Below are 27614 nucleotides of genomic sequence, written 5' to 3'. Positions count from 1 at the left end.
TATAGAATGTACAATGGCCATGAAGTGCCTAAAATTTCACAGACATTACCACACCCCATTCCCTTTACAGAAACAGCCTCCTGAATAATTCTATATGTTTGTGGAATGACAGAAGTGTGGAAGCCTTCCTGACCTCTTTAGGCAGGCCATCCCACAAGCTGGGTGCCACAACAGAGACAACTTAGGTAGGGCAGCAATTGATCTTACCCATTTGCAGGGTGGCACCTTCAGGAGATCTTACTCAGATATGTGAAGCTGGTGCATGGGTTCTAGGCCATGAAATACTTTGTAGGAGATACCAGTACCTTGAACTGAACCCAGTTAACTAATTCATTATCATTTGGCATTGTGTGTAGAATAGCCAGGAGATCCTAAGATTGTCTGGCAGTCAGGAATTCTAGCTCTTTAGTGTTATACACCACTAGGTGGTGAGCTAGACTTGTTTTTAAGGCAAGAGATGTTTCAGAGGTGGTTTACCATTGCTTGCCTCTGCGTGATGACCCTGGTATTCCTTGGAGGTTGCCCTTCCAAAAACTAGCCAAGGTCAACCCTGCTTAGTTTTTGAGATCTGATGGGATTGGGCTAGCCTAGTGATTCACTGGTAACCAATGCAGCAATTGCAGGATAGATGTACTCCACCTAGCTGCTGAAAACACTTGAGCTGGGGATGCACTGAAACTGCTGGAATCTCTTAGTTGTCCTTAAGGTGGGAGACCCATGGAGAGAGTGTCACAATTGTCTAGTCTTGACATTTCTGCGGCATGAATCCACCAACATGTTTCAGTATGCACTATTTTTCTCAGTTGTTTTACTTCATTGATACCCTGCTTTTCACACAGTGGGGACCCTAAGTGGTTAAAATTCTCAAGCAATGGAAAACCTTCAAAATGTCTTGGCATTGGGTTCCTGTCGGCTTTGTCCTCACAAGTTTTCACCTTCTGAGAATTGCCTTTTAGAATGGTGGAAATATGGTTGCTCCTTGCCTTTGACCTGTCATTTACTCAGTGAGATCAGCAAGATTCGAGCCTAGTAACACCTTAGGGTCCAACAAGATTCCCAGGGCATAAGCTTTGGAGAGTCAAAGCTCCTTTCATCAGAGACTTGAGTCTCAAAAGCTTATACTCTGGAAACCTTGTTGCTCTTGTACTCAAATCTTGTTTTTCTGCTGCAGAACAACACAGCTACCCACCTGAAACTATTTTACTGAAGTGTCCCCTGTACTCTGAGAAAGAATGACTGATTCCAAGTCACCCAGTGAGATGTTTGGCTGTGAGCTAAACCAGACATCTGCTGAGTATTCCATGTCCAGAGCTTAATTTTCAGGCATGCAGGGACCCAGTTCATATCGGGATTGTGGTGCATGTGGGGTGTGTTTAAGGTCTTTTCCCTGTGCAGTTTCTCCCCAATCATAGGCGTAATCTTCATGGGGGCGGTGGGGCTTCAGCCCCCGCCGAAATTTTCAGGAAGGTGCTCAGCCTCCCCCGGGAGCCACCCTTGCTCCTAGCAAAGCAATGCCTCTGGCCCAGCCCCAGCCCCCCCCCCGGGAAATCGGAAAGTCTACACCCTTGTCCCCAATGGAACAAATAATGGCTCCCCAGGGCTGTTTTGGGTCAGGAAAGCCACACAGGAGGAACATTTAAGCCCCTCCTCTTCCAGTGCCAGGGTCTCAGTCTGAATTGTGTATCTCGCATGCCTGAATTGGGTACCTCGCATGCACGTCTGGTTTAGCTTGGAGTGGGAATTTGAACACAAGTTTCCCCAGTCCTGGTCCCAAACTCTGACTACTACACTATACTACAATAGATATTACTTCCAGAAAACCGACAACCAAGTAATTCATTGCTGAACTGAGTACACAAGGTAAGATCCAATCAAACATCTATTCTTGCTTGAGAGACAAACAGCAGTTAGTGCTTCTTCAAAATGCAAATCTTACAGATTCCTTTTATTCTTTATGTGATCTTTTTATCTCGGAATTTCCTATAATGTCAATTTTAAATTCCTTGCCATTTCCAAGACTTTCCGTTAGGACGGCCAGCATTAATTGGGTTAATTGATACATTAATCAGTTAAGGCTTCAATCCTTAATGTGCATTTACTGAGGAGAAAATTCTAATGGGGTTTACTTCAGAGTAAATTTGCTTGGAATTGCATTGCACAGCTTTAGTTGATAGTCAGTTTGAGCCTAGTTAAGGCATGGTAAGGGCTGTGAGTTAAAAAGAATACTTGTTAGAACCCATTGTAGTTCTAGGAGGTTACTATTACGAACAATGTAATAAACAAAAAGCAATGTTACTGTTCTTTCAGTAGCTCAAAAAGGCTGAAAGTTATAATAATATTTAAATTTAAGCAGGTAATCTATTAAAAGACAAATGACTAATCAACTAAAATTCTCTAATAGGATCCAATAACCTGAGCGTAACGAATTAGATTTGACTTGCTCCAATACTGAGCTATCAATAGTTCCTTTAGAACACTATAAAGAAAATCCATGTACAGTTTGGTATGCCTTTCCCCCCTAGCATTTAAAGAACAACAGGCGTTAGAATTTCATTGATGATATGAACAATCCCTCCCCCCCAATGATCTAGCCAACAAAAATGGGTGTGTGGGGGGGAGAAGCCTCCAAAATAACTATTAGAGTAGTAGTGTGTGTTACAGTCAACATGAGCATGCTGCCCAAAACAGATAGGGAGGTCTGTACGACTATACTTTACAGACCTCTCCTATTGTGTTTGAATTTCTTAGGGCATCTTGCAAATCTGTGGAGTTTCACAATGTGCTTGGTATAGCAACCATCCTGGAGTTGGCAACTCTACCTGGAAATTGAAGTTGAACAGGCAGACAAGAATGGCAGGCTTCTGTTGCAGGCTCAGGCAATCTAGGTTTTTAATATTTGCCTGCCAGCTATAGGAGTAATATTGTTAGGGTTGCCAACTTCCAGGTGGTGGCTGGAAATCTCTTGGGATTACAATTGATCTCCAGGTGACAGAGATCAGTTCATCTGGAGAAAATGGCCACTTTGGAAGGTGGACTCTCTGGTATTATACCCCATTGAAGTCTTTTCCCTTCCCAACCCCTATCTTCCTTGGGCTCCACTCCCCAAATCACCAGGTATTTCCCAATCCCGAGTGGGTAACCCTAAATATTGTACAGGGTATGTTTACTATTTTCTTCTGTGTCTGAAGTGGGTTTTGAGACCTGAGCACTCACTTTCCAAAGTAACTTCACTGGCTTTCAGCCTGAGACCATGACGTGCCCAATTAATAGCATACGTGTATTTTACGTGTACTTCTTTTTTGTGACCTCTCATACCTTCTGTTTTCCCATATCCATTCCTGTTTTACTTTATGATTCCTCACTTTCTGTTTTTTTTCTTAATTCTACTCTTCGTATCATCTAAAAAATTCCTCCATCCATGCTCAGTTTCAGAAATTGGTTTTTATTTTAATCTCGATCCCCTTTTTTTGTTGAGTGATCTTTAGAGGCTATAAACAGTTAGCTGCAGTTTTTCGAATTTTATGTAGAACTAACACTATCCCAGTACTGTAATGCTTGCCCAGACCTTGGCCCATACTTCCATCAATTTGTCTGTGCATGTCCATAATGAGTCCATTGCTGTCAACTTCATTTATTCTGAATGCTTGTTCAGAAATGCAGAGATGTGCATGCCACCTTTTCTCATGCTGCTGCCTGTTTTTCCTTTCTTTTCTTTTCCTTTCCTTTCCTTTCCCTTTTACACCCTTAGAAGTTCATTGATTCACAGATCTTGAGCAGCAGAAGATACTTGCTTCTTATTTTTGTGATGCAACGGCTAAAAGGACTGAGATAAATTGTGCAGTTGCTAGAGTAAACTTAGAATCCGTATCACTGAGCAAAAGAGCCAGGGTTTCCAGAGTGTAGGGGTTGCCTGTTTTTTTTTTTTTTAAAAAATCAACAACATATTTAGGTGATGTTATCAAGTAATAACTTAATTTGTAAGTGCTGTGGTTCCTGATATTGGTGAGCAGATTAGGGTTGCCAAGTCGCGGTGGGGGATCACATGTCTTGGCAGAATCCCTGCCGTGGGGACGGTGAGATGCGTTGCACTGCCGTCGCCAGGACATGATGCTACACGTCGCTCTGGCAACGGCCCCCGTTACCAGAGCGATGCGTAGCGTCATGTCCTGGTGACGGCGGTGCAACGTGTCTCGCCGTCCCCGCGGCAGGGATTCTGCAAAGACATGCAATCCCCCGCCGTGATTTGGCAAGATTTGGCAGCCCTAGAGCAGATCCTTTTCTCTCATTTGCTGTTGTTGGGGCTGAACAGAATAATCAATATTAGACCTCCCATTTAGGGAGGAATTACAAGCTCTGATTTCCCACCCTTGTGGAATTGAGAACCAGGAAAAAAAATGGCCTCCACATAGTGACAGTCCAGGAATTTCCAGTAGTCTCTATGGTAAAGACCATAGAGACTACAGGAGGCAGCCTAAACCATAGCCCAGAAGTGACATTCTCCACAAATTGTAACCACCTTCAAATCTCACAGCACTTGCTGGGTTAGTACTGGGAACTCTAGTCACTCTGCTTGTTTCCCTGCTCACTCCACTTCTTTGCTACACCAGTGTGTGCTGAGTGGATCCCTTCCAACCTTCTTCCATGTCTTTTGTGGTTGAAGCACTTTCTCTTATTTCCTCTTTCCCATTATTGTACACGTGCTTTTCTTTTAGTTGCCATTACTGCTTTCAAGTGCGCACGTGCTGGCAGAGGAATTTTTAGAGTTTTTATTTTTTAATTGGGTATCTGGGGATATGTGCCTTTTTTCAAAATCCAAACTTTTCCTGAACTCCCCCCACAAGGTCTCCCCCCAGTCCAGACATCTACTTCTGCTCTGTTTGTTCACCTGCATTTTTACCTCAGTGCATTTGCATGTATTGCACTCACTTTACAAATGCAGGGAGGAGAAAAAAACTCCACACTTATTCATTTTGTTTAGGTTCTAGCTGAGGTGAGAACGAATTCTCTGGCGACACCTTGGAAAAAATCTAAACAAGCATTAAGAGAAAAATTTAACAGTTTCAGCTACAAGTCTCAGTAATCTCAATATCAGTTCTCGTCTTTTGATTCTCACTTTAGAAATTTTTCATTTGTGTATGTGTATGTGCATGTGTGTGTGTGTGTGTGTGAGAGAGAGACTGACTGACTGACTGAGCAGGAGAGTGAGAGGGTGTGTGTGATTTACGAATCTGTGGCCTGTCACATGTCTTTAAAATTACAGTGCCCATTTTCTGCTGAAATAATTTCTACAAAGAGTGGCTCCTATTACGGCAAGAGGACCGTGGACGTCATGATTTATTATTATTTATGGTCCTAGGGTCTTGTTTATGCACGATGGGTTAGGTGCGCGGGATAGAAATGCCATTATGCAAATGACATTGAATGTCCTTACCGAGCCTAAATAATTTTTGTGTTGGACGATTAAACCTCATCTGTTATTGATATGGGCTGCAGTCAGGCTATTAAGGAGTCCCAACAGTACTTACTCCCAGTAATGGGAAAATTGAGAGGAAGAGGCTAAACAATTGCCTCAAGTGTGCTGTGATTGTCTGGTAGGAGTGGAACATAACAAACCTCCTGAATGGAAATTGTGTTCACTACTTAGGGATAAATAAAGAAGGGAGAACATGCAATAAATTATACTTTGTGATTTGAATCAGTGCACTAGAGGATTTGTGTACGTTCAATTTGTTTATCTAAATATTTTGGGGGTGGGTGAGAGGGGGCTGTAGTTGAAAATACCAGTGACTAGTGACGGCCTGCATAGGGTGTTTTCTTATTCTCTCTCTCTCTCTTTCCTTGCTCAGGAGGGTTATGTTAGGGGGGCAAGGATGGGGGATTGGGGGATGGACTAGAGAACCAATCTTCTCAGTGAACAAGGGAGCTCCGTCGTCATCGCTCCTTTCTTTTTTGACACAGCTGTGCGGTCACATTTTGATCAGTGTTGATAGCTTATGAATTCCAAAATTGACAAAATTTACAGAAAAATGAGGATAATCCATCTTCCTTAGCAGCCTGTCAGGAGCTGGCTATACTTCATAATCCTCAATTACAGATGCTATTTTCAGACATTTACATGCAGATATTAGGAGAAAATGAAAATGAGAAACAAAGAGAGAATGGAAATGCAGCTATTTATATGTATAAAAGGAAAACAACAGGTAAATTCTAGGCATTTAGATTGCATTTGGGGGCCCTTTACAAAAAAAATAAAAGACTCTGAGTGACTGTAATGTATTTGCAGATTTCAGTAGGAAACTGTAAAATATACCATGTATAGCTTTCGGCATGCAAATAATAAGAAGGTTTAGGTCAAAAACAGGTCAGTTATTCTGAAGTATCAGAGTAAAAGTGTTCATGGCAGCGTGCACTAAATAATTCTTACTCTTTAAAAGGAAGATCTCCAGGGAGTGTCATGATTCTAATTGGATTTTGGTGAAAATGAAATATGCCTGCTAAATTTAAAAAAAAATATTAGAAAATGGAGATCTAGAAATAATTTGTGCAAAAGGGAGAAAAATTATTCCAACTTTGGCATGGAACTCCTGCTGCTTTTTTGAAAAGTCGATTGACAAATGTTATGTAAAACAAAGGGGATTTGGAATGCTGCCGTAATTGGCTGTGTAAATAGGATTTACCCCCAAAGAAAAATTAGTGCCATTGATAGTGCAAAGTGGAATTGAAAATGTGATGTAAATGATAGATAGATGAATACAGGGGTGAGGGGAAGACTCGTTTATGATAAATGGTCCATCAGAACCTTCCCAGTTCAGATCTGGGGGAGGCACGGAAGAGGCTCTGGTAATCAAATTTCAATTCCTATAAAATTTAAGTCAGAAGAGCATCAGTGCCCAGTACAGCTGCGCATGGCACAGGGCTTCTGCAAAGCTGGGGAGATTAATTAGAACTGCTTTGGATTAAAGTCTTCGAACCATGTCAAATGTTACAATTTCCCCTCTAGTCTTTGTGGCCCGACAGCAGAGCTTTTGTGGAAAAACCTGGTTGCTAATATAATCCTTATATGCTACCCCCCACCCTGTGTTTGGGCAACATGACATTGCCAATTATTGCTTATGTAATGAACATGCAGATAATTCGAATGTAGTGTGTAATACAGGAATGCTGGTGGATGGATGAAGGATTTGTGCTGATGTTAATTTGGGGAGGGGGTTAAAATGTTTTGATTATATGCATGCACTTAAAAACATTTGACATTTGTTTTTCTAAATATACTCACCAAATGATTTTTCCTAGCAGTAGGCACACCAAAGAAGGGCTGTGGATAGGAGGGAAGGAAAAACAAATATGAAATTGTAATATCTTGCAACTTTTTGGAAATGTTTTGGATTCAGTCCTATGGTATGGGAAGTATTTTGGATTCAATCATGCAATAGTTTTGTTTCTAAGATATGAGTTGAACTTCAGTACAAGGTGCAAAACAAAGCATTTAGCTTAGAACCTCCTTCTACATCCACCCACTTTGGAGGAAAAAAATGAACAATATTTTATATGAGCCAAATAACAGGAAATTATGTTTACAGTGATTGTTTCCTAAACTGGCATAATATTTTCCTTTTGCTACCATTAAAAAAAAACTTTAGGGGACAAAGTGTTTATGCCATTAAAATGACTCAACTCAGTAAATAACAAGTAATAAATACTTATATGTCTATAATGGCCACAGTATACTAAACCACAAAGGAGCATTTTCATTGTTTATTTGATGTGTCCTCTTAACAAGCTTATAAATTACTGAAGTCAAAGTAAATTCATAAAGTAAAGACATGTTTAATTTTGATCATAAATGTATATGGCAAATTATTCTGACCAATTTTTTTAATAGGGAAAGAATGGCATAGTCAGAATGGCAACCAGTTCTACCCAGCGGGTACCCCGTACTTAATATACCCTGTCTGTTTGAATGGGTCAGTCACTGCTGGAAGTCTATGGTAATGGTGAAGTGCCCTTAATTCTGCATCTATTTTTATTCACTGGGGAAAGAAAGGAAAGTGAGTTTATAAGCAATGAAGAAAGTACTGGTAGGGAATCTAACCTCTTTACTTTGCCTCAGCCTCCAGGGTCAGAGAAGCCTTTAAAATGAAAACTTATACTGTATATAGTTGACAATGTTATTTGACCCATGTATCCAAGGCCAAAATCAACATCATTTTATGTAGACATAACTTACTGGGAGGACAATATAATAAACCGTAAGATGCCATTATCCTTCTACACAGTTTTTCTTCCTTTATGCATTTAATGCTGCTGCATAAGAGGAATAGGGTTTGTCAAGAGTGGTCTTAGCTAATTGGCAACAAGAGTAGCTGCCTGGATCCCATGCTTGGAGGGGCCCCAACCACTCATGCATCCCCCCAAAAAAAGGAGGGGGAAAATGAAGAAGAGCTGGCTGCTAATGCCACTTATGCCCACCTGGTCTACAGTATGGGGCAGCTGGCCTTTTGGCTGCAGGTATCACCCACCTGTGCATGGGTCAAGGGCCACTGTTGCTTGGTCCTGGCAGAGGAGCTGGTAATGTGGTATGAGTGATTCTGGGGCCCTGCCCTTTACTTTTACCCAAGGCTTTGTGCTAAGATTTCTGAGACAAATTGGGCTCACTCTGACAGGTAGTTCTCCTGAACAGCCCTGTTCATTTTAGTAAGGCTTGTTCAGGAGGACATCCCAGTGGATTTTGAACTATGCCATCTTCGTTTCATCAAGGGTACAGACCTTCACCTGTTTGAAATCTACAGTTCTAATTCAGTTGTGGGTATACGGAATAGCCAAGAATGTCCATGCATTGCTTTTTTTTTTTTTTAAGATGATTAGTAATTACAAGTTATGCCAGTCAGAGATTGGGACTACACCGTCTCCTGAACAGTGAAACAGTTACTGCTGATTTACTTGTTGGGGATGTATGGTCACAGTCACAGTAGCTGTGCTGGGGGAGGAACTCAGTGTGCAGCATCGATCTGTGTACTAAGTCCCAGAGAGGGGAAACATGACACAAGTTTGCGCAGTAGCTGAATCAGAACACCCCCTTTTTTGTTTTTTGTTTTTTTTGTATTTTTCATATGTGTGTGTGTATGTGAGTGTGTGGGCACCTGGAAGTCATGGCGACCTCTGGTGACTGACGTCTACTGGGGCCTGGAGGATATTCAGAGAGGTGGCTGAATAAAGCCTGCCCCCGCCTCCCAACTGCTGGTATTCCAAGGAGGTCTCCCATCCAAGTACTTGCCAGAGTCGACCCTGCTCAGCTTCTGAGATCTGACAAGATCGGGCTTGCCTGGGCTATCCAGGTCAAGGCAGAACACCTCTTTTTATTGGAAGACTATCTCCACAGTGTTCCGTGTGCCTTGGTGTTTAGTCATGCCGGCCACATGACCACGGAAACGTCTTCGGACAGCGCTGGCTCTTCGTCTTTGAAACGGAGATGAGCACCGCAACCCTAGAGTCGGATTCGACTGGCTTTCGAGCAAGGGAACCTTTACCTTTACCTTTATCTCCATAGTGAGGGGTAGGGTGTTCCTGCCCCGGCCCTCCTTCTTCCACTGCTACTTGGTGGGCCAGAGGGAGCAAAACTGGGGGGAGGGGACTGGTGCTACACCAGTGCTGCAATGTCACTTCTGGTGTGAACCCAGAAGTGAACAGAAATGACATTGCAGAACTGGCATGATGCTGGTTTCCTTGTCACTGCCTGCCAGCATCTCCAACTGGTCCCTGGTGCTTGGCTGGGAACAAGGGTTGCCTGGTCCCCACTGGCCACCAGCAGGGGATAGGGTAGCCAGATTCAGGTTGAGAAACATCTGGAGATTTGGAGGTAGAGCCTGGGAAGGACAAGAACTGCACTGGGGTCCAATGCCAAAAAGTCCACCCTCCAAAGCATCCATTTTCTCCAGGGGAATGGATCCCTGTAGTCCGGAGATGAGCTGTAATTCCGGGGGATCCCCAGGTCCCGACGGGAGGCTGGCATCCCTACCAGTGGGAACCCTAGTGGTACCTCAGAAGGATGCTAGAAGCAGAGCTGGTTTAGATTCCCCCCCCCTCTTTCTGTGTTTACATGTGTTCGAGAAAATATTCCTCTTGAATATCCTACTGAAACGGTAACTTTTGAAATGGTTCCAAAAAACCCTAGAATGTTGTCTTTCTGTGTAAATACTTTAAAAATGTAGTTCACACTTTGGAGACTGCATCTCCCATTTTAGAAGACAGCTTAAAAATAACATAAAACAGGGCAAAATCTTCCAGTTTTCAAGCACACATGTGACATACATAATTATGTACACAGGTAAAGGAAGGAGAATGCCCCCCACAATACTAGGGATGTTGGCGGGAAACCTCCCACCCTGTTGGTGGTGCCCACCACTGCTCAGATGGACAGCGGGGAAAAATGCTTAAGGAAACTGGGGGAAATGATTGGCATTGTGCTGAAACCATGATGTCTCTTTTAGCATGTGAGGTAGGTTAGGCTAATAGTGTCTACCTGTCCCAGAGTCACCTAATGAGCTTCCATGGTGGGGTGGGGACTTGAACCTGAATCTCCCAGATCCTAGTCTGGCACTCTAACCAGTACACCACATGTTACAGCACAATGATTGGGCAATTTGCAAGAATGTGTGGGTGCAGGTCTGTGAGTCTAGAATCCTCCTAATTTTTAGAGCTGGGTGATCTCCATCTATGCTGAGCCAGAGGCAAGAAATTAGGAATACTTTTAAAAACTTTTTGTTTTGCCTGTACTTTTTCAATGCTGAAATTTCTGGGTTTTGACCCTACAAATCTTACTTTGGTTATATGTTTTAAGAAGTAGTCAAAGTTAATATAATTTCCTAACGGACATCTTAAGCACAGTTACGCTATTCCAACAGAACAATCCTCAACAGGTCTACTAAGAATTCTACTCAGGTCTATTCAGGGGGACTTATTGCCAGGAAAGTGTTCTTAGGATTGCACTGTAAATCAACTGACATCATAGTGGACTTAGAAAAGTGTTAAATTCTGTTTAGGATTTCACTGTAAATCATTATACTTGTTATGTTATTGGTGTAGAGCTTAGTTCTTTTATAGGAATGGTTACTTTGGGGGAGAAGGGAGAAGCTTTGCACTAAGAGATAATATGTCTTCTCCCAGACTATCATTTTAAGTAAATTCTCCAAGTAGTCACCTAACGTGGAGTAAAATGATCTAGGAGCTGGTAGCAGTGACTTCCCTGACTAGCTTCTCTATGGTGAAACAGAAAAATATATTTATTTTTAAAACTCCTATCATATTATTGGTCATGAATCCTCAGAAAGCATGTTTAACATGGTGAATTTCTGCACTCTCCTTTTAATCCATGTTCACCGCAGTGTCCCGCACTAAAACCTAATGCAACCTTCTTTTTAATCCAGGTCCCCCCCCCTCATTCTGCACTAAAATAGAGTTCAACCTTCTTTTTATTCTGCCCCCCCCCCCATTCTACATCACATCACCTCTCTTCAGTGGTCAGCCCAGTTTCAGCCTTCTGTTGCCCTGGGTTATTTGGGTGTTGTGGACAAATTGCCTCGACTCGAACACTGAGAAAATCTGGAGTGGCAGGCAAATGCAGAAAGGACCTATGTTGCTTAACTCCTGTAGCAGATAATAGGTAGTCATAATGAGTCTGAACAATCCTGCCTGTCTTGTGATCTACTGGCCCAGATTCAGACTGCCATCCAAGGAAGGTAGCCCTGCAGGAGGCTGATACATCTCTTGTCCCCCCCCCTTCCCTTAGACCGCAAAACATGAGAGTGTTGAAGCGTCTGGCTGTCTGCAGTGCATAACTGGTGGGCTGAGCTGGTCTTAGTGGGTCCCAAGCAGAGGTCATTTCGGGGGGGAACGCGGGGGAACGCAGTTCCCCCGGGTGAGGTGCAGGGGGGCGGGGCACATGATGAAGCCCCGCCCCCTGCTTCCGGCTGCCCCGCTTCCAGCCCTCATTCAGCCAGGAGGAGGCAGGAGAAGAGGGAGGGTAAGTTGCTTCCTCCCCGCCTCTCCCCACCCCTGCCTGCCTGGGGCCAGGGAGGGCCTTGGCGGGGCTTCCTCGCACTCCTGCTGGCCTTGCAGGTCCACCGCCGGGCCCCTGATGTCAGGGGATGTGGCATATGCTAATGAGTTATGCTAATGAGTTCCCCTAGCTCTTTTTCTACGAAATGACCCCTGGTTCCAAGCAATGTTCCCTCTAAGCTGTGGAGTCCTGTGAGCAAAGATTTTACTTGGTGAGCTACTGGCATTGAAGTTGTGAGCGAGGATTTGGCTACTGCATAAATTAGTTTGCTCTGGAGCCATCCTTCCTGAGCTAAGACAGAAATGTGTGAGCTGGAGGCAAAAAAAACTGTGAGCTAGCTCACACTAACTCAGCTTAGAGGGAACACTGGTCCCAAGCTGTTTGGGCATGATTAACAAGCTTGCTACCCCAGGACACATACTGATGCACATGCAAAGTTGACATATTCTCAGCCAGACCACTGGTCCATCTAGTAGGCTGGCAGCAACTCTCCAAGGTCTCAGGCAGAGGTCCCCCTCCTGCCTTGCTACCTGAAATCTTTTTATGTGGATATATCAGGGAATGAATGCCTCTGCTGTACCACTTGGCTATGGAGTCTTCACCAGGAGGAGCTTAACAGTAAATCAAAAGAGGGCATTAATGGCAAGCGCAGCAACTTGGAGGAGGAAGAATGAGAAATTCTTATATTGATTATCATCTTGTTTATGAATATCGGGAGTACTTAGGGTTGCCAGTTTCCCAGCAGGGGGAGGGCATTCCCTGCCCTTCATTCCTAGAGAGGCATGATTTTGACTTCCATTTTTTTTGGGGGGAAGTGACATCACACTTCTCTGTTTTTCCCCCCGCATAGGCGTAATCTTCGTGGGGGCGGTGGGGCGTGAGCCCCCGCCGAAATTTTCAGGAAGGTGCTCAGCCTCCCCTGGGAGCCACCCTTGCTCCTAGCAAAGCAATGCCTCTGGCCCAGCCCCAGCCCCCCCCCTGGAAATTGGAAAGTCTACACCCTGAGGAAATATCACACCATCACTGATTGCCCCCCCCCATTGTCCCTGCTTTCCCACTCAGGAGTATTCAATTTTCCAGTGAAATTTGTCCAGTGGATGTTGTCAGCCAAATGCAGCCTACCCACAATGTATGGCAGCCCACTGAAAAAGTGTACCCTACTTTTGCAGCCTGCCTGGGACTGCAAAATTGGTAGGGCTATATGTGGCTGGCGGACCGGGGTTGCCAAGCTCAAGGTGGTGCCTGGAATTCTCCTGTAATTGCAACTGATCTCCAGACTACAGAAATCAGTTCCCCTGGAGGAAATGACAGCTGCTAGGGGCTGATTATATGGGATCACTGATTGTTTCCATGTGTGCACAGTAGCCAGGAGATCCTACGATCATGTGGCTGCCAGAAGTTCTAGCTCTTTAGCATTATCCAGGGTGTGCCATGAGGAGGTGAGCTAGAAATGCACCCTACAAACTTGATGTCCAACTCAACACAATGATGAGAACCATCAGCAGATGTACTAAACCCACTCTGGCCTATTAGCTACCCACGTTGTGCCACATTGCTCCCCCACATCTCCAAAGACAAGGTACTCTTCTTCATGAATATAGAAAGATCCTTGAAAACAGAGAGTTGCCCATCCACAAAGACATGACTGACACGGGCCTATCCAGACTAAGATCCTGACACCCAGCAATAAAATCTGCACAAATCCTGCAATCACAACTTTTCGTTCTAGGGAATGAATGGTTGCGAACATAGATGCAGTCTGTTCCACCCGATATCCATAACCTGATAAACACCAGTGTGAGGCCCTCAGCATTTGACTTGCCACGTAAAGTATGGAAGACAGCTAATAGTATACGAACAGGCTTTGGCACTTGTGCAGACCTGTTTTTTAAATGAGGCAAAGTATCAGGACCCTAATGTGATTGTGGTGCAGCCTGTCAAACTATTTTCCATCTGTCACAAGAATGTGATTATATACTTCCTGTGTGTTACTCTGCCATATGATAAATAAATAATATGGGATCACTTCCCTCCTAAGCTCCCCTTGTCTTCGGACTCTGTTCTCCACAGGTGGTGCTCCCAAATCTCCAACAATTTTTAAAGATTGAGCTAGCAACCCTATGGTGGAGTCTTTTCAATATGATGGGTCATAGGATGTGTGAAGTCAAGTATAGTGTGATGGGATTTCTGTCACAATGCCCAGGCACTATAGAAAGCTAGGCAATAGCTGCATTTCATTTTGTATAATACAGACATGTCTGTTTCCTGTAGTCTGGTAGTTTAGGGTACAGGAACTACAGTTAAATAAATAATAGTTCTTGCGAAGTACTCACTGCACACTTTATAGGAAAAAATATATTCTCCTTACGTTTCTGTTTTTTTGTTTTTCTCCTTCATGCTATGGCAGTGGTGCTCCATGCTGATGAGGCAGTACTTGGTGCAACCCCAGGCAGTCATTTTTCAGGTAATTTCTTAGGATACCAAACACCCGACTCATAGGCTTAAAGGTATGAAGCAGGTCGGGTTTCCTGGTCATGGAGGGGGTACTCTGGCTGTACCCGGGTAGATTGTGTATCTCGCTTTTGGCTAGCCCAGTGATCATGGTGCTGCATGGTAGGTGGAAAATAAAACACAACATTCTTGGCTATTTCTTATGTTTAGTGAATTAGAACAATCGTATGAGTAAGGTCCTAGATAAGATCTGCACAATGCAACCCACAAAACTGAATGCAGTCCATTAGCAACATATTGTAGTCTGCTGAGTGCTTGGCTATACTTTTTGAAGTTCCAGGCAGGTAGCAAAAACAGGAAGTAAACAAAGCTGCCTTGCATGGGCTGATGGGTTGTGTTTTGCCTTGAGGTCCACAAGTTGGGTTCCCAGGTTCAGCTTGGCAACCGGCAGGATGGTTGGGGACAGGAGCAGAGTGTGCGTGTGATGTCAGTGAAGTTGCTGCCAGAATTCTGCAGCCCCCTGCATTCACTCAATGGAGTGGTGGGGTAAGAATGGGAGCAGAGGGATACTGTGTGTACTATAGAGATTGGAGGAAATTCCTAGAGTGTCACTTGATGTGGTGATGTCATTTCCAGCGCCCCTTAGTTTAAGACTTTATTGTACAACTAGGGGTTCCACCCAGATTTGTAAAAACATCCCTGCTGTCTGCCCCTGGCCCCATCATGTGGATTTCTTGGTTTGCACTTAGCTTCAGAATCAGATATATAGATGAGAGGCAGATAGTTCAAAGGGCAGAGAACACAGTGGCCTGTGTGCAAAGCTACATGTGAGTGTGGCAGTTGGAATTTGAAATTTCCATGGCATCAAATCACACTGTTCTCAAGGCATGTGGCTTTTCCATTGAAAATGTGGCTTGGTTCTTCATCAACACATCATATTGAGAAATGTCAGAGAAATATCTACCTTTGTCTGGTTTTCCTCTATGCTGCATACCATTTAACCAGATTTGTAACTTTGTTTGTGAAAGGAAATGTGACTATAGAATTTATAACAAATTGCTTTTTGTTTCATTTGATTCTGAAACATAGATCAGTAACATGAATGGTATCTGGGATAACCAGAGCCTTGGTAAAGATTCAGTGGAGTTTTCAGTCTCCATTTGACGGAGGCCCGTAACTAGCGCTAGGTCTTGGGGAGAGGGGTGGATGGAGATATTAGTTTCCTTCAAAACTGATATACTTACTGTTCAGTTTCCAAAATATTACCAGGTTTATATAATTATTCAACTAATATTCAGAAAATCAAAGGTTTCAGAAATTTAAGATGGCTCAGAAAAATCCAGACTAGAAAAGTGAAACTGGAGTGTATCTTACTTTTTATTGGTGACGGAGACCCAAACACAATGAATTTATGAATTTGTCTTATACCAAGTCAGACCAGTGGTCCATCAAGGTCAGTATTGTCTACTCAGAGTGGCAGTGGCTCTCCAGGGTCTCAGGCCGAGGTTTTTCACATCACCTACTGCCTGATCCTTTTGATTGGAGATGCTGATGATAGAACCTGGGACCTTCTGCATGCCAAGAAGATATTCTTCAATTGAACCATGGCTCATCGCCAATTATACAGTGACCTGTGCTTTCAACGTGCTATGCCTTTGTGGCGTTAGGAATTCTTAGACTAATCTCCACTCTACTTATGGGCCTTGCAACCAACACAAGGAATCAAGCAGAGATAGCAGTGAGTGGGGATTGGTGCTGTGGCTTTTGACGTCACAAAGACCATTCTTCCCTCCCTTGCTATTTAGTTGCCTGGCAACAAACACACCTAAGACAAGGGACAAAGTCTGCCATGCCTGCGTATATCCCTCCTGGGAGAGCGGATATTACTATTGGACTCTGCTGTAAAATATAAAGATGTAGAAGGAGTCTGCTGGCAGGCAGATCAACAGTGGCACTTGTTAAAATTCTGTGAGGAGGACCTCTTCATACAGGATTGGTGGAGAGGGAGGGGCCTAAAGGAAAAATGCGGATGAAATAATGGACTAAGGTGACAGCCCAAAGCTTGAAGCAAGGGATGGAGAAGAGAAAGGTGAGGCAAATCTAGTTAAGGATGGGAAATACGACCACAATTCCATCTCCTACATTTCCATCTTGTCCCATTTGGTCCCATTGCTAAGTTAGTACAATAATGATTAGTAAATGAAGGCTGAAGTCTCACACCTACTTGAAAGTCCTACTGACCAGGCTTGTTTATGTAGTTGTAGCTGTCATTCACACACGGTAAGGTTGCCAACCTCCAGATGGGGCATAGAGATCTTCCAGAATTTATTTATTGATTTGATTTCTAGCCTGCTCTCCCCTGCAATGCAAGGTTACAACAATATGATAGAATACAATAGAATACAAGTGGCACCATAAGTAATATTATAAATGATATTGTAGTTCAATTGAACTACAGTATCATTTATAGTAATAATTTATGGTGCCACATGAAACCAGTATCCCTGACTCAGCAGCATATATGTGCCTTTTAGATGGTAACTAGTAATGCGGCAAGTGGGGAGATGAGTAAACAATGTAAGATGGAAAACACACTAGGGTTGCCAAGTCCACCTTCCATTCCCAGCGGGGGACTTGGGAGGCGTTCCTGGAGGGTGCGGGGCATCCTGACGTGATGACGTCACGTTGGGGACGTCCCCCCCCCCGTGTGCCAGATTTCCAGAAACGGCAGTTCCCTGCACTTAAAGGAGCTGGCGTTTCCCTTTTAAATGCAGGAGCCAGCATTTCCCCTTTAAGAGCAGCCACGCTTCCCTTTTAAGAGCATGAAGCTGGCATTTCCCTGCAAGCTTGCGGAGATCAGGCTTGGGAGGAAACACGGGTTCCACACACTTAAAGGGAGAGAGATGGGTGGCTGTGGGTGTTGGGGGTGGGGCTTCCCCCGCCGGCTATCTGGCGGCGGCGGGTAGAACCCTCCCCAAAACGGGGGACCCCTGGCAAACCGGGGGGTTTGGCAACCCTAAAACACACTGGGGGAGGCCAGTATTGCTAGATCTCCGCTGCCTCAACCATAGGTCTGGTGGAACATCTCCGTTATGCAGGCCCTGCAAAACTGTATAAAGTCCCACAGGGCCCGGATCTCTCTTGGGAGAGTGTTCCACCAGGCTGGCACCAGCACTGAAAAGGCTCTTGGCTCTGGTCAAGGCTAAGCAGACCTCCTTCAGGCCGGGGATCACCAGCAGATGTTGGTCCACAGAGCATAATGCTCTTTGTGGGACATATTGTGACAGAGATCCGTTCCTTTGGAGGAAACGGCTGCTTTGGAGGGTGAGCTCTGTGGCATTGTACCCTGCTGAAATCCCTCCCCTCCCCAAACCCCGCCCTCCCCAGGCTCCACCCGTCAAATCTCCAGGCATTTCCCAAGCCAGAGTTGGCTACCCTAAACACACTGTGGTTGTGGGATATTACAACAGAGATGTAACTCCTCTGTAGCCTGGGTATGATGGGAGCCTTGGGTGGTTTTAAAGAAGGATATTAGAGAAATACATGGAGGATTGGCCTACCAGTACATATTATAAGTTATGATAGTTATGATAGTTATGATAGCAAAACAGAGCCTCAATGAACAGATGTAGGGTATGTCGATGTGAAACACTGAGGACAAAAAATAGGGGATGCCCATCACTGGCTGGCTAAAGCTGGAAACAGTGTTGGGTTAAGTGGATCGATTTGATCCACAAGCCAGTTTGTTTGACTCAAGATCCAGTCAGTGCACAGCCAGGTTAGGCTCTCCGAGCTGATTTTTGTAACCCCTGAAAGTGCTTGTTTTTTGAGAAACCGTCAGCAGCTCTGGATAAACAAGGAGCAATGTGAGCGGAGGGCTATATGAGTTACTGTTTTTGTGCTTACCAGGAAACAAGATGTTCTGGAAATCAGCCATGTTCTGTGCTCTTTGAAAGTCTCTTTAGAATTAGTAATCAAGTTACATTGCTTTGTGTTTCAGTCTGTAGCCCCAGAAACTGAAAGGGAAGAATACAATCTCTTTGCAGTGGAAGAAACCTGATGACTTAGCAGTCCTCTGTTTTAAGCCGCCAGTAGCTTTATGGTTCTAGCCTGCAGAAGCTGACACAACATACAGTAATCTGCATCATCATCTGATTTTTTTTTTTGGTGGTAAATTGTATCTTGTTTAACAAAATCTGTATTGTGTTTCATCCCACGGTGTCATGGTTAAGAGTGGCAGACTCAAGAACATGAAGCCTGCTGGGTGACCTTGGGCCAGTCACAGTTCTCTCAGCACTCTCTCAGCCCCACCTACCTCACAAGGTGCCTGTTGTGGGGAGTGGAAGGGAAGGAGATCGTAAGCCACTTTGAGACTCCTTAGTGCAGAGAAAAGTGGGATATAAAAACCAACTCTTCTTCTTCTTCTTCATTAGACAAATTCATGGAGGATAGGTACATTGATGGCTACTAGCCAAGATGGCCAACCTCTACATTCAGAAGCAGTAAACCTGTGAATACCACTGCTAGGAGGCAATGTCAGAGGAAGGCCTTGGCTTCTCTACCCTGTTTGTTGGCCCTTCAGGGCAACAAGTTGGCTGCTCTGGGAAACAGGATGCTGGACTAGATGGACCCCTGGTTTGATAAGCAGGTTGCTTCTTCTTATGTGTTTCTGGACCACTTTTGGGATATGGAAATATATGGCACAATGGACTTGAGAACACAGAAGACAGAAGAATGGAAAGTGATAGAGCGTTTCTATTAATTAAGTAATTGGATATAAGCATATAATGTAACTGTACTCTTGGTATACATGTTATGTGTAGTAGAGTGTTTGTTTGTAGTGTGTAGATTTGTTTGTTGTAGATTATAAAAGAAAAATTAATAAAAGTGTACCTATGGGTACTTAAAAAAAAAAGAAATATATGCAGGTAGGATAGTTTAACAGGGCATTTATGAGAGATGCTGTGAGGCCAACAGTTGAGGGTTTTTTTTCATGCAACAACTTTAGGTCATGGTTTCTCTCTCTGTGTATAAAGTGCCATCAAATCTCAGTTGACTTACGATGACCCCAGCAAGGGGCTTTCAAGGCAAGTGAAGAGCAGAAGTGGTTTGCCATTGCCTTCATCTGCACAGTCATCCTTGGCGGTCTCCCTTCCAAGTACCAACCCTGCTTAGCTTCCAAGATCTAATGAGATCAGGTTATACCATGCCACCTTCCAGACCATCTGGCTCCTCATTTGTGACAAATTGGTCATGTACATCAGCTGTCATGTGCAATAGCCAGCCATCACAAACATTGCTTTTGAACACACAATGACATACTAGAAGCATAATCCTGCACATGGTAGCCAATTTACAGTACAGTTCTGTGCAGATACACCAGTCTAAGTCCACTGAAATCAATAGTTTTAGATTGGAGTGACTCTTCATGGGATTGCATTGTTAGATGGCCAACCGCTGAAAAGCTGGTAGCTGACATGCACAAAAATGTTCATGATTCCTGCCCCCCCAAGAGCTGCCATGGGTTCAAACAACATGTAATTGAAATGGGGTTTCTCAGTGGGAATGATAAGAAATAAATGTTTGCTAATAATCTGAAAAATGAAATTCTTGTGCTTTCATTAGTAGCATTAATGAAAGCTGAAGAATTTGATTTTTGAGATTCTTAGCAAATATATTTTCCTTATCTTTCCCTCTCTTGTGACTATTGCAGAGCATAGTTTCATAATGAAACTAGCTACACAGGCACATTCCCAAGTACTTTACAAAAGGGGTGCATGTGTGTAAAATGCCATTAAGTCACAGCTGACTGATGGAGACCTGGTGGGATTTTCAAGGCAAAAGTTCAGAGGTGGTTTGCCATTACCTGCCTCTGCATAGCAACCCTGGACTTCCTTGGTGGTCTCCCATCCAAGTATGAACCAGGACTGACCCCGCTTACCTTCTGAAATCCAGTGAGATTGGGCTTCCGGTTTATGGCGACACGCTGGCAGACACACCTCCTGGACCTCCCGGGGGTGCGATCTGCGTGCTAGCGGTTAGGAGGGTGTGTGTGTGATTATTCGCCACCCCCCCCGGAGTCTTTGTGAAAGGCTCCTAGCCATGGGGCTCTTGAAGGGTGGCGAGAAAAGTGAGTGGGGGAGGGGCCCCTCCCACACGCATAAACTAAAAAGCAATCTAGCAAGGGGGGAACGAAAATAAAAGCGTTGAAATCTGTTTAAAGAACCTTACCAGAGCATGGATAGGCGTTGGGTGAATTCCAGAGACTTTAGTAAGTTTTGTTAAAAGTAAACAATCCATAAAAATGGCGTGGAAAAAAACGGAGATAAACAAGCAAAAGTGAAACCACCGGGGAGCATGAGCCCACGACTGTTAGTCATCTGATCTAGTAGATGGCGCAAAGAGTCTCTAAACGTTTGGTGGACTCTTTGCGCCATCTACTAGATCAGATGACTAACATCAATCAGCAGCTGACAACTCTAAACCAGAACTTCGCATCTCAGTAGCTCCAACTGTCTGAAACTACAAAAAAGATGGTGCAAACAACTGAGAAAGTAAAGGAAATGGATGCCAACTCTAAAAAAGTCAAGAAAAAGGTGCAAATGCAGGAAAGGAATCAAGCTTTGGAGGAATCTCAACTTTTACAACTGCAAATGGAGAAAGCTAACCTGGTACTCGGGTTCCGAGAATCTAAAGCAACTTTTGAGCGATGCATTAGCTCCAGTTACAGATTTAAAAGTGAAATACCTTATAAGTGAAATGGATGTGGTCTATAGGGCCTATTCCGTTTACATGAAGAAAAATGATCTGACTGTGGAGATAGTGGTTAGATTCTCGAAGAGACACGTGGGGGATTCAATCCTGAAAGCAACTACAGGAATACCCCTGAAAATCGGAGGCAATACCACTAGGATTTTAAAAGACATCCCATTTGAAATAAGGGAGAAGAGGAAAAAGTACAAAGACTTAATTTTTTCCTTACAAACAAACAGCATTTCCTACAGATGGCTGACTCCCGAATGCGTCATTTTCAAAACTGCAGGATAAAAAAGAAAAAATTGACTCTGTTTTCAAAGCGCGTGAGTTCTTGAGACTGCAAATGGGACAGCCAGCTGAGGACGCTAAAGAAGAAAATGATAGCAAATCTAATGGTGAATTGGACTCAAATCTAATGGTGAATTGGACTTTGTGTCTTCCGACGAGGACTCTGCTTCAGAAAAGGGGGTGGCTGCCCCTAAACGAGAATACTAATTAAGGATTAGAAAAGACAAAGCAAAGAGAAGGCTGAAGAACTCTGAATGGTGCCTTAAAGCATTTGTTATAAATGATGCTCTTGAGGTTGTCTTTAAACAGTTAAAATGGTTAAAAAGATGAATAATTTAGCTTAATCGACTATGTTCAATGTAATACTAGCATTTTAGACTAACACTTATATAAGATGATGTAATGATCTCCTATTCTTGGGGTTTTAGTTATTAGTGGTTTTCTTTCCTTTCTCCTTAGATGTAGATGTTCCCTTCCCATTTTTTCATTGTAGTTTGTAGTTTATAGAAAATGCAATTGAAAATCCCTTAACATTATGGAATGCTGCAAGCCATGTTGGTGGTCATTGGCTTAGATGGATTTAATGTGGTATTAAACATTAGTCTAGGATCGTTCCATCTATGGCTATGAGCTGTGATGGCTAAATGGAATCTCCATATTCAGGAGCAGTGTACCATCATTGCTGGGTGACAGTAAGGAAGAGTGGCTGCCATCCTGCCTGCTTTGGGCTTCCCGAAAGCATTTGGTTGGGTACACTGGGAAACAGGATGCTGAACTACATGGACCTGTGGCCTGCTATATTAGGGCTCTCTTACTATAACTGCACTGAACTGCCGGCTGTGTCTTTGCTTCCTAAAGGATGTATCTCTTGAGTGAAAGAAATGAAACTGATGTTAATATTTAACAAGAGAGGAAGAACTCTCTTCCTAATTCATAATTAAAGCTGGGCTCTCAAAAAATGAAGAAACTGATAATGATGGTACTGGCATTTTCCTCCAAAGATGAAGTGAGAAAACATTCATGCCAGACCAACAGAGTACACTGACCACAACTTGCAGAAAGTTAGTTATATGCCATTGAAATGAATGGGAACAAGTTAGCCATGATTGACTTCAGTCCCATTCATTTCAATGGGACATAAGCACAAATGACTTTCTCTGGATTTGACAGGGTGGCTTCATATAGGTAATGATAATGTAAGAGTGGAAGGTGGTAAAATATATTACACAAGTTGACATATTACTTATTTGTTATGTATTTACTTAGGGGAATGCATATGCTGCCTCTCCATCATCCTGCTTGGCCATCAAGTAAAAACAAATCATAAAACCTCTCTCTCCCTCTCTGTCTGTCTGTTAAAGCAATATTAAAAACAAGCCATTACAAGCAGCAATGATATTCCAGTTTGGGGGTGGGACAGAGAAAAATAGTTCTCAACAAATATAAACTCGTTCTTCTTGCCTATCCTATCTGATGCCCTGACCTGGGTGGCCCAGGTTAGACTGATCTCATCAGATCCCAGAAGCTAAGCAGGGCTCGCTGTAGTTAGCGCTCAGATGGGAGACTGCCAAGGAAGCCCAGGGTTGTTGTGTAGAAGCAGGCAATGGCAATACACCTCTGTTTGTTTCCTGTCTTGAAAACCCTGTGGGGGTCACTGTAAGTCAGCTGCGAGCTGAAGGCACTTCCCATCACCCTCATCTCTCGTCACAGCTTTTCTGGACTTAGTTCTATCGTATCATTTTCGATACTCTCAAAATCATATGGAAAGTGGGTTTGTTAATAATGGCTATGAGTGATAGTGTTGACGAAACGGAATTCTTCCGATAACAAATGCTGAAGGGTGTTCAGATCCAAGTGTGACTCAGGACTGTAGCATTAGATTATTATATTTGAAAGGACAAATAGTTTCTTTGGACAAATATTTATGCAGGATAGATCTATTGTTGCCATTAGGTGTGGTAGCCAAAAGGAACTTCTGGCAATGCTTCCCATTGTTAGGTACAGGGGACTAGTCAGTAAGGGAAGGCGGGTATGTTAACAATGGCTATGAGTGATAGTGTTGACGAAATGGAATTCTTCCAATAACAAATGCTGAAGGGTGTGACTCAAGACTGTAGCATTAGATTATTATATTTAAAAGGACAAATGGTTTCTTTGGGCAAATATTTATGCGGGATAGATCTATTGTTGCCATTAGGTGTGGTAGCCAAAAGGGACTTCTGGCTATGCTTCCCATTGTTAGATACAGGGGACTAGTCAGTAAGGGAAGTCTGTTGCCAACAGGCCTTGCTTATGGGCTTCCCTGAGGCATGGAGTGGATGCTGTTGGAAACAGGATGTTGGGCAGGATAGACAGGAGATTTGATCCAGTATGTCTGTTAGTAAGGAAGGCTTACTTTTAGATATTTGCCTCTTGCTTGGAAACTAAGCCCAGTCAATATACCAATCAAACTGTAAGCCCAGTTTATGAGAGGTTTATGCTGGGGGGTTGTGTAGCTCAGTCATAGAGCATCAGCTTTGCATACAGAAGGTCCCATGTTCAATCCCTGTCATCTCCAGTTAGTGGCAGAGCATCTGTTTGGCATGTAGAAGGCCACAGGTTCAATTCCTGGCATCTCCAGTTAAAAGGATCAGGTAATAGGTGATGTAAAAGACTTCAGCTGAGAGGCTGGAGAGCTGCTGCCATTCTGAGTAAACATACTGACCTTGATGGACAAATGGCCTAATTCAGCGTAAGTCAGCTTCATATGTCCGTACGTCCCTTGCATGGATAATGACAGAAGCTGTAGATAGATGGTAATTTTTCGGAGACCTGAAGGACATTTGATAAAGTCATCACTACCCAGAAGTCCCTTTGTTCATATTTGCTTCCACAATAGATATATTTTTTTCTTCCTAGCCTGTTACAGTCTCTGGTCAAATGTGTTTCACAGGCTCCACAGTGTATTAATGCTTTGTGCAGAGTTTAGCTGTGTCACCATCCCCTGCCACAAGGGGGCTCACAATCTTAAAGACAGAGCTGGAGGCAGGAAAGCAGAGGAGGACAGTAGAGTAGAACAGAGGTAAGGGAAGGAGAAAACTAATAGATGCTGGAGTATGTAGGAAAGGAAAAGCTATTGTGGTTTCTGAGAGGGTTTGCTGGCAATAAATGAAGTGGGAATATACGAGAATGCTCAAGAAGGTGCAGGTGGGAGGGTGAACAACAATGCATTAATAGGACATGTTGTGAGAAGGGCCTAAAAGGGAATAATATTTACAAGGATCTTTGTTTGCTACAACTCTCCGGTGGCACAGGCAATCTGATTTGTAAATTGTGCTATGTACTGACCATAGAATTCAGCATCCTAAGAATTCCAGGTTTCTTTCTTTCTTTTTTAAAGGGATTGAGTTTCTAGCTCTTATGGTTGTACAGATATGGTAAACTATATATAGGTAAAGGTAAAGGTTCCCTTGCTCGAAAGCCAGTCGAATCCGACTCTAGGGTTGCGGTGCTCATCTCCATTTCAAAGCCGAAGAGCCAGCGCTGCCTGAAGACGTTTCCGTGGTCATGTGGCCGGCATGACTAAACACCAAGGCGCACAGAACGCTGTTACCTTCCCACCGAAGTGGTCCCTATTTATCTACTTGCAATTTCTTGCTTTCGAACTGCTAGGTTGGCAGGAGCTGGAACTAGAGACAGGAGCTCACCCTGTCTTGCGGCACCCGGGTCTTGAACCACTGAACTACTGACCTTCCACAGCCTGCAGTTCAGCGTCTTAACCACTATATATAGAAAGCAACAAAATGCTAAATAGGATTTCCAGTCTTGAGAGTGCAACTTCAGCACTGCTTTTCTCTTTCTTTCCCTTCATGATGAAGCAGGCGCAGAATGAATTGTGTAAAAATAAGAGAAACTTTGCAAATTGCCATAATTTACACAGGCTGTAGAATTGAGCTTTTCTTGGTGCAAATAGGGTTGCTAACTGCTAGGTGCTGTTTGGAGATCTCCGCTATTACAATTGATCCCCAGAAGATAGAGGTCAGTTCCCCTGGAGAAAATGGCTGCTTTGGAGGATGGACTCTGTGGTATTACATTCCAATGAGGTCCTTCCCTTCCCCAAACCCTGCCTTCCCCAGGCTCTGCCCTCAAAATCTCCAGGTATTTCCTGACCCAGAGTTGGCAACCCTCAGTAGAAGCTAACCTGGGAAGGATATTTGGTTATTACTTTTCCAGCGCACACATATCTGGGGTGCTTCCGAAATCAGCCTTCCTATAGCACACAACCTCTGTCAAGGCCTGATGGCTTCAGGTGCTGACTACAATGATTCATTGATACTGAAACTATGAATCTCTGTAATCATCCACTCGATGCTTCCATCGGCCACAACTTTTCCTTAAGAAAAATCTGGTCCCTGTATGCGGTCAGGGCAGAACTTGAGATAGGTTGGAATGTGGAACGTATTGGACTCTAGAATGAACAGATCTCAAAGCAAAAGCTTTCGTTTTACTCTTGTGGATGATGCTGGATAGATAAGTTATGCTGAGCCACATTGTTACACCTTCAAACTATGCCAACGGAGCTACTTACTGGATGGTACTCAAAAATACCATAGGAACAACACCTTTGTATATGCGGAAGTTCGGTGGAAGACCTTCTTCACTATGTTTTGGTTTGCCCTTTATACTTGGAGCCTAGAAACAAATTTCTGGTTATGGCATTAGAGGCTTCTCTTTCTGACTCTGACAAAGTAATATTTATGCTGTCAGATGTGGATTCCCTTGTCTCCTACAGAATGGCACTCTTTGCGCTAGCTGCTAGGAAAATCAGAGCAAATGCGGTTTCTAAGAAAGCAGTCAAATGATATGATTTTTGTGTCTGAATGAGAATTTTTAGAGACGGATGTTATATCAGAAATTTTAAAATTCTAGGGCTGTAAATATGTTTTAACTTGTAAAGGCCAATGGCCATATACAATAAACTTTATTATCTACCGCTACTGGGGATCTAGGGTAGGGTGAGGGAGTTATATAGGACAGTGGGTGGAAGAGCAACATACTACTCCCAAGTTGCTCAGTTGAATGGTGGTATGGATGTTTGCTACAGAGGAGTTCCTGAGCTCAGGAACTTGGCAGCATAGTGTGCATACGCTGTAAACAAAAATGAGAAAGTGATGGTGCAGAGGGTACAGAGGAGAGCGACGAGGATGATCGTAGGCCTGGAGACCGAGCACTATGAGGAAAGGCTGAGGGACCTGGGAATGTTCAGTCTGGAGAAGAGGAGGTTGAGGGGGGACATGATTGCTCTCTTCAAGTATTTGAAGGGCTGTCACTTAGGGGAGGGCAGGGAGCTGTTCCTGTGGGCAGCAGAGGATAGGACTTGCAAGAATGGGTTTAAATTAAGGGTGGGAAGATACCAGCTGGATCTTAGGAAAAACTTTCTTACATTAAGAGTCGTGCGACAGTGGAATCAGCTGCCTAGGGAGGTGGTGAGCTCCCCCTCACTGGCAGTCTTTAAGCAGCAGCTGGACAAACACTTGTCAGGGATGCTCTGGGCTGATCCTGTATTGAGCAGGGGGTTGAACTAGGTGGCTTGTATGGCCCCTTCCAACTCTGTGATTCTATTGATTCTATGGCACTGATTTTTACTTTAAAATCCCAGTCTGTCTTGTAACACACCTGGCAGCCAGCTCCAAATCCTGGCTTTCACACAGAAAATTTGGCAAATGGACTGGGGATAAAACAAACAACAAATTTTTGAAATGTCTGTAGCAACAGCAGCAGTACACAAACTCCTATAAAACAAATCATATTTATAATAACAGACGACAGCAGGAAAGAAAAAAATAAATGCAAAACCCCCACCAGTCTATAATCTGTATAATTTTAGGCAGCTGTTTTATACAATTTTATCGGGCACTGAGTCTGCAGTCCCAAACCACACCTGTTTGGCAGCATGTCCCACTGAGTTTAGTGAGATTTACATGCTGTGGAATGGAATGAACATTCTAAATTTGGGAGTCATTCTTCCATGTAAACAGGCCTAAACAACAGAGATTTTCTAATTGCTACAGTTGCAAACGCACAG

At 43.6% G+C, this 27614-nt stretch overlaps 1 protein-coding gene across 1 annotated transcript in view; it reads left to right on the top strand.

Annotated features, from left to right (window-relative positions):
- The window catches only part of LOC107122994 (paired box protein Pax-5), a 299963-nt gene that overhangs the window by 113302 nt on the left and 159047 nt on the right, over positions 1-27614 (top strand). The window lies entirely within an intron of this gene.

This window comes from Gekko japonicus, unplaced genomic scaffold (genome assembly GCF_001447785.1).
Source record: "Gekko japonicus isolate JY-2015 unplaced genomic scaffold, Gekko_japonicus_V1.1 scaffold205, whole genome shotgun sequence".
NCBI classification, from domain to species: domain Eukaryota; kingdom Metazoa; phylum Chordata; class Lepidosauria; order Squamata; family Gekkonidae; genus Gekko; species Gekko japonicus.
Note: the sequence above shows the minus strand (reverse complement) of the source record. Positions and strands in the feature narration are given on the sequence as shown.